The sequence below is a fragment of the Quercus suber genome, unplaced genomic scaffold (genome assembly GCF_002906115.3).
Source record: "Quercus suber isolate HL8 unplaced genomic scaffold, Cork oak 2.0 scaffold_699, whole genome shotgun sequence".
In the NCBI taxonomy this organism is placed as follows: domain Eukaryota; kingdom Viridiplantae; phylum Streptophyta; class Magnoliopsida; order Fagales; family Fagaceae; genus Quercus; species Quercus suber.
Window position 1 is genome coordinate 225977 of NW_027070140.1, and position 6269 is coordinate 232245.

The 6269-nt window shown below is 32.6% G+C and overlaps 2 long non-coding RNA genes across 2 annotated transcripts; both read right to left on the reverse strand.

The window, feature by feature from the left end:
- Positions 1-202: 202 nt before the first annotated feature.
- Positions 203-2352, reverse strand: LOC136064501 (uncharacterized). Its single transcript, XR_010626115.1, has 3 exons — positions 2259-2352; positions 1735-2166; positions 203-444 (listed from the first exon to the last, which is right to left on the reverse strand). It is a non-coding gene; the product is annotated as an uncharacterized LOC136064501 (long non-coding RNA).
- Positions 2353-3836: 1484 nt separating this feature from the next.
- LOC136064502 (uncharacterized) lies at positions 3837-4630 on the reverse strand. Its single transcript, XR_010626116.1, has 3 exons — positions 4478-4630; positions 4045-4269; positions 3837-3931 (listed from the first exon to the last, which is right to left on the reverse strand). It is a non-coding gene; the product is annotated as an uncharacterized LOC136064502 (long non-coding RNA).
- Positions 4631-6269: the final 1639 nt, after the last annotated feature.

Below are 6269 nucleotides of genomic sequence, written 5' to 3' on the forward strand. Positions count from 1 at the left end.
ATCTCTATACATGGGTGATATATGTATTAAAGTGAGATCTTTAGTAGGAATTTGGCATAATTGTCAGAATCGAACGATACGTATCGTATCTGATGAATTGTACAATATAGTGTGGAATTTTCTCAAACCTATCCCAATGTTCATTCAATCAATCTTTAAGGAATACGAGAAATTATCAATCTTTAAGGAATATGCAGTTCAATACAGCAACAAAATAGAGGAAAGTTTAGGGTCCATTTGACACAAAAAGATGCAGCAAGCATCAACACATGATTTTGAGATACCTCAATTGCAAACATTATGCACATGACCATCTCTAACCTTCCTATGGCTATCCCGGATGCTTCTAGGGGTGCTTTCTCATCTCCAAGCTCTTGTCTGCAAGTGGGGCATTGGTTTTGTACCCTTGTTTTACAAGTAGAACACAGTGTGTCCATAATAGCACTGCAAAAATATAAAGACAGCCATCAGCTATTTCGAACTAAGCAAAGAACTAAGAAGAATATAAGTTACTTCATATAAAGAAAACCTTGACTTTTCCAAAATTGAATGATATGATCAGAATATACAGTAGCTAGAGACGCTCTTAAAAACAAAATTAGTGAAGTTAAACAACTTTTCAGCACTACCAAATGCGATCTTATATAGCTTCTATACTTTCAATTGTAACCAACTTAGCAAACTATTTTCTTTTCTCTTTTATCATTCTAATCACCTAAGAAGACTCGAACTTCACTAGGAAACAAACTCATCAAAAGCACCACAAACTCAAAAGCAATGCAAATTCCATAGAATACCCAATTCATGTTTCTTCTAAACAACTAAGCAAACTCTTGTCTTTTCTTTTTTACATAATTCTAACCAACTAGAGAAGAGTCTATAACTTCACTCAGAAAACAAACTTCTCAAAAGCAATACAAATTCCATAAATAACCCAATTCATGTATTCTCTCCTAAACAACTTAGCAAGCATATACTTCATTCTTCACTGAGAAACAAACCCATGAAAAACATCATATACTCAAAAGAAATATAAATTCCATATCATTCCTATTCATGTCTCTTCCTAGACAACTCAACAAGTATAAACTTCACTCATCACTCTTAAACAAGCCCACTCAAAGCAATACAAATTCCATTAAATACGCAATTTATGTTTTCCTAAACAACAACATAGAACAACTCTTTTAAAAGTGCTGATATACTACAACTTGTCAAGGTACTGAGACTTGCGTGATTAACATGAGCGATAATGGAAAAATTCCTATCCAACAAAATTACACAAATGAACCAGCAAAAGTACTACAATAACAATAAAGAAAAGAAAAAAAAAAAAAACCAAAAATTAAGAAACAGTATTTATATCTTTCAAACTTACCTGAGAACAATGCATGGCTTTACTATTTAATCCTCTTAGACTCTTCTATGTTGTTACAGCATCAATGTAACTGTACATATACAAGAGATTCAACTAAAAAGTTTTTTGTTCACAAAAAAGATTGTCAATCTTTGAATGGCATGATTGACCAGTCTACAATATCAAAATACTATTCATGTCTACAATATTCCTTCATGAACAGCCAAAAAGTAATACAACATACAATCACAAAATATCCACTTCATTTAGATGCAGTGCTATCTTGAATATATTAAACACATCATATTAGTAGCACATAACAATGCATTGCAATAAATACGCAATTTTCATTAAATTAAATGCAACATTTTTAGTACCTGAGAAGGCAGTGAAGAATGCAGAAGTGGGCTAAATTGGGCTAACATGTCTCTCATGTGCAACATCATTTCTGCCATTTGCTCTTAATGCTTTGCTTCTAATTGGGCTAGTGCTTCAGCGAGTTGCTCTTTATGCCGCACATCTAATTCGGCAAGTTGCTCCTGATGCCTCAAAGTCTGGTGCGAAGTTTCCAATTCAGTCATCCGATGGGTAGTTTCGCTTAACGACGGTGGAGTCAATGTATAGCATGAAAGGTTGGACCCACTTCCTCCTGATGGGGTTGGTCCAAAACCCACCCCACATACACATCCCCAGCATTTTGCGCCCATCACTTAAGCAAATGCATCATCTTTCGACCATAGGATTCCTTCATCACGCTATCCTTGTAGTGATCTGCCCCATTGATGAGTTAAAATTTGATTCATCTTAGCCTGTTTTCACACAAGAACCAAATAACATATTACTTGCTATAAACAATTCACGAACAAAATACAAAAGAAATAGGTTACGATATAGGGCTTACGATCTTCTCCCCCACTTCAAGAGTAACAGGATGCCCATCTTTGGTGTAATATACTTTCGCAAAAACAACTACACGCTCCACTGCTGCCCCACTTTGTTTCCCTACATCATATTCAACAGTCTCATTATAATAGTGAAAATTTATATTGGTGATATGAAGGGCAATTGACAACCAAACATAGCAAACGAAATTTGGGACATAACATGCAATATAATGTGAAATAAAATAAAAAATGTAGATTATTACGTTAGAAAAGACAAGTTTTGTTGTTTTCTTTATGCGAATGCTTAGTATCAAGCGGTTTTGGTCCCAACACTCTTAAAATCCATTACAGTTAGTTGTGACAGTGGCTGAAATAGTCCCAAGCTAGCCCCATCCCAAAGTTCTATATATNTTTTTATTGCAATCATCTTGTCCTCCCTCTTCACTCATTTCATTTCTAACTACAAGCTCACTTCTGCTAAAACAACACACACAAGCAATGTTACAATTTTACAATTTTCTTTTAATATGTTGTTACAAAGAAAGTCAGCACTTAATGGTTCACTTATTCTTACTTTATTTGTAGGAAAATGGTTCACAAACAGATTTTGAAAAAAGTTTGTTGTATCCTTGTGTCAATACTCCTATCTTTTGAACGTCCAAAAAGTTTGTGTACTTCAGTATTACATTCATGCATTGTTTTTTTTTTTTTTTTTTTACCATTCACAAGTTAAATGAGCTTAAGTTTAGATGCAAGTATGAGTTTTGTAATCAGTCGTGTGATAGGTATGTCTATGAGTCAAAACCATAAACTAGGCATCCTAAAAAGTAACCTTAAACATAGTCACACATTATTACTCTGCATTAATCACTCCTAGGGGTCTTTGTACATTATTGCATATTTTCATGCATTAATTATGCATGTTTTTTTTTTCATTTTGCATAATGTGTTCTTTTTTTTTTCTTTTCTTTTTTGGGGTTAAAACTATGAACAAAAAAATGAAGAAACATGAAAATCCAATAACATCACATTTACCATAATGTGTTCTTTTTTTTACCCTTGGTTTTAGTTGCCATTTGGTCATAAATTTTTTTTCTCATTTGCACTTAGCTAGGCATCCTAGGTCATTATTATCGTTAACTTCACATTGAAATATATACCTCATTAATTCTACAACATACAATCAATTGGGCCTATGGGCTATGCACCGAGTGATAGGCAAGATAAGGTATGTGTTTTATGTATGTGCCTATATGCATATGCATGCCAATTGTATTGGAGCTCTCCACTTTCAACCTATTTAGTTTTCCATAGATAAGGTAACAAAGGAAAGCACATTCAAAGAACAACCAATTGCTATATACCACATGCTCTCCTCTGCAACAACATGAAACCTCACATGCTCCTCTGACATTAGTTTTTATTTTGAAATTTTACTAATGAGGCAAGCAGTGCTAAAAACTTCATACTAATTCACACAAACTACTCAGATTCATCAGTAAATTAGTTTCATCAAACTCTTTATATTTGTTACATTTGAATCTAAAATAGTAGAATATTAAAACCCTAGCTACTTGTTGTATAATGCATTTCTTACCATGTTGTCAGCAATTTGGGCAAAACTTATAGGCCCAGACCTTGCTATCTCTGTTTGTTTACCACAACTCACCTTGTTCGTGTTACATAATATCTAGCCGACAAAAGAAAAAAAAAACAGTTAAATAAACTCTACTCGGAAAATTCAAATACCCCATCATATGTATATTACCACTAAAAGATAATAGAGCAAGAAAATAGCGATACCTGTGTTTTATCCAAAAACCAATAGTCAACTAGCATCTCATACTGCTGCTTGTCAACCCAATCTAGTTTTTTTTTTTAATGACATCTTCTTTCGTCATTTTATCTTTGTAGCATTGTTTTTTCAACTTACTCTTTCGGTTCCTCCTCAATTCCCCTAGTTGGTGCATTGCCCAGTTCATTTGATCAGCTAGTCGAATAATAGTTGGGTCAATGATCCACCGTTTTCTGAAATGTAAAAATTGAGTTAGCATAGTACAATAGTCCACCCTATTGAAAATGTCATTTAGCACACATACGGCTATACATAACAGTTAAAAGTAGCTTAATTTGATACTACTTTAATCTCTATCCAACAATCTACTTTGTGGTGAGTCGGGACACTCGTCCAAGCAGCTGGCACAAGTAACAATTGAGGCAAAAAGTGTCCAACAACCTTTTGAATGTTTTCTGCTCTCCCCAATCGGTTGGCCACGTCCATTTAACCCACATTCAATTTTCATGTTCTTTGGAAGACTCCATGTTCGTTGCATCAGCGATTTCCCACGCTTTTTATGCCCATTATTGGATACTAGGGTTTCTTGAACTAAATCTTCTGCATATAGTAAACCACTATTAGGAATGAAATTTCAAAATTCACAATTAGAGAAAAGTTACTGTATATAGCTCAAGTGCTCGACTAACATGAGTATGCTATTGGTAAATGAGGACATTTTGATACTTGCTTTTTAAATAATCTTTTTTTTTTTTTCCATTTGTTTTGTTAATTTACTTATTACTTAGGACAATAAGTGAATTAACTCGTTCATATTTTCATAAATTTAAAAGAAGCAACGAGTAGCCTATTGTTGTTATCTCAAGAACATAATAAAAAACATGTTTAAAATATTTATTTTCTATAGTTTGTAAAATCAGTCTAATAAGATAAAGGGAGAATAGTATCTCTTTTCTTTTCTTTTTTTTTTTTCTTTTTCTGAGAATGAGGGAGAATAGATTTTCTATAGTTAGTTAAGAAAAATCCAAGAAATTACTCATCTATAAAATATTCAATTACGATAAAGTTTTTGACATAAACGAACAATGGTAATAATTAATATTAATATTGAAGGAAATTTGTACACCAAAAATTCAAAATGTTCCTAGACACACATAAGTTATTTTTATATTTATTTTTTTTTCACATTATTTCTAATTTAGCGTAACATTTCACACATAGACATCTTGTTGAGTTTTTCTATGGCTACAACACCTCAAAACAATGTTATGAAAATACGGTAAGACTTTGTTGTACCATAGAAAATGCATTACATGCTATCCTTAGCCCAAATATGTTGATAATTTCCCACAGATGAAACTCTATTAAAGTTTCAAGTGGCTCACAAAAATTTTGAATTTGAAGCCTACTTTCATTACATACAATTGTTAGGTTAAATTACAAATTACATCATCTAACTTTATCATAAATTCAATTTAGTCTTCTAACTTCTACGGTCTTTTTAAGTAAATAAGGTAACTTTTATTTTTATTCAATGTAATTCTTATGTTAAGTTTGTCACAATCACATGGTATCATTAGGTGTCCTTAGAAGACATTATTTTGAAAATGCAAAAATACCAAAATTACATCATTTTGGGACACTTGACGGCTAATCCTGTAATGAGAAGTGGACAAAATAACCACACTTAAAACAAATGGAAGTTATAAGGCTGAAAATTGAAATACACAAAGTAAAAGTTATATGAATGACTTGAATTTTGGGTAAAATTAAACGATGCAATTTATAATTTAACCAGATTTGTACTGCTAATTCATTATTAAAAATAAGGGGCTTTTATATTTTTTTTTTTGGTAAGATGGGGCTTTTATATTTGGTATGCATGTATGGCACCCCAATTATTTTCTCTTGAAAATATTTATACATATTATTACATAATTGCCCAACCCCTCCCCTCAGGGTTTGAACCAAAACCCTTAATCCAATCCACCAAACTCACCTAGGGTTACCACCTCAACTATTGAAGATATTTAACCTTTTATTTTTGTTTTGTTATAAATCAAATATTTTGTGACACCTTACTAAGGACACGCATGCAGGGATTGTCATGTCCAGTAGATACTTTATTTATCATGAAACTCGTAAGATGGACCTTGTTAGCTTTTAATATAAAAGTGGTGGACCCTTGTTCCTGCATCTTCTAGGATAACTTCATAGCAAAGAGAAAGTAATC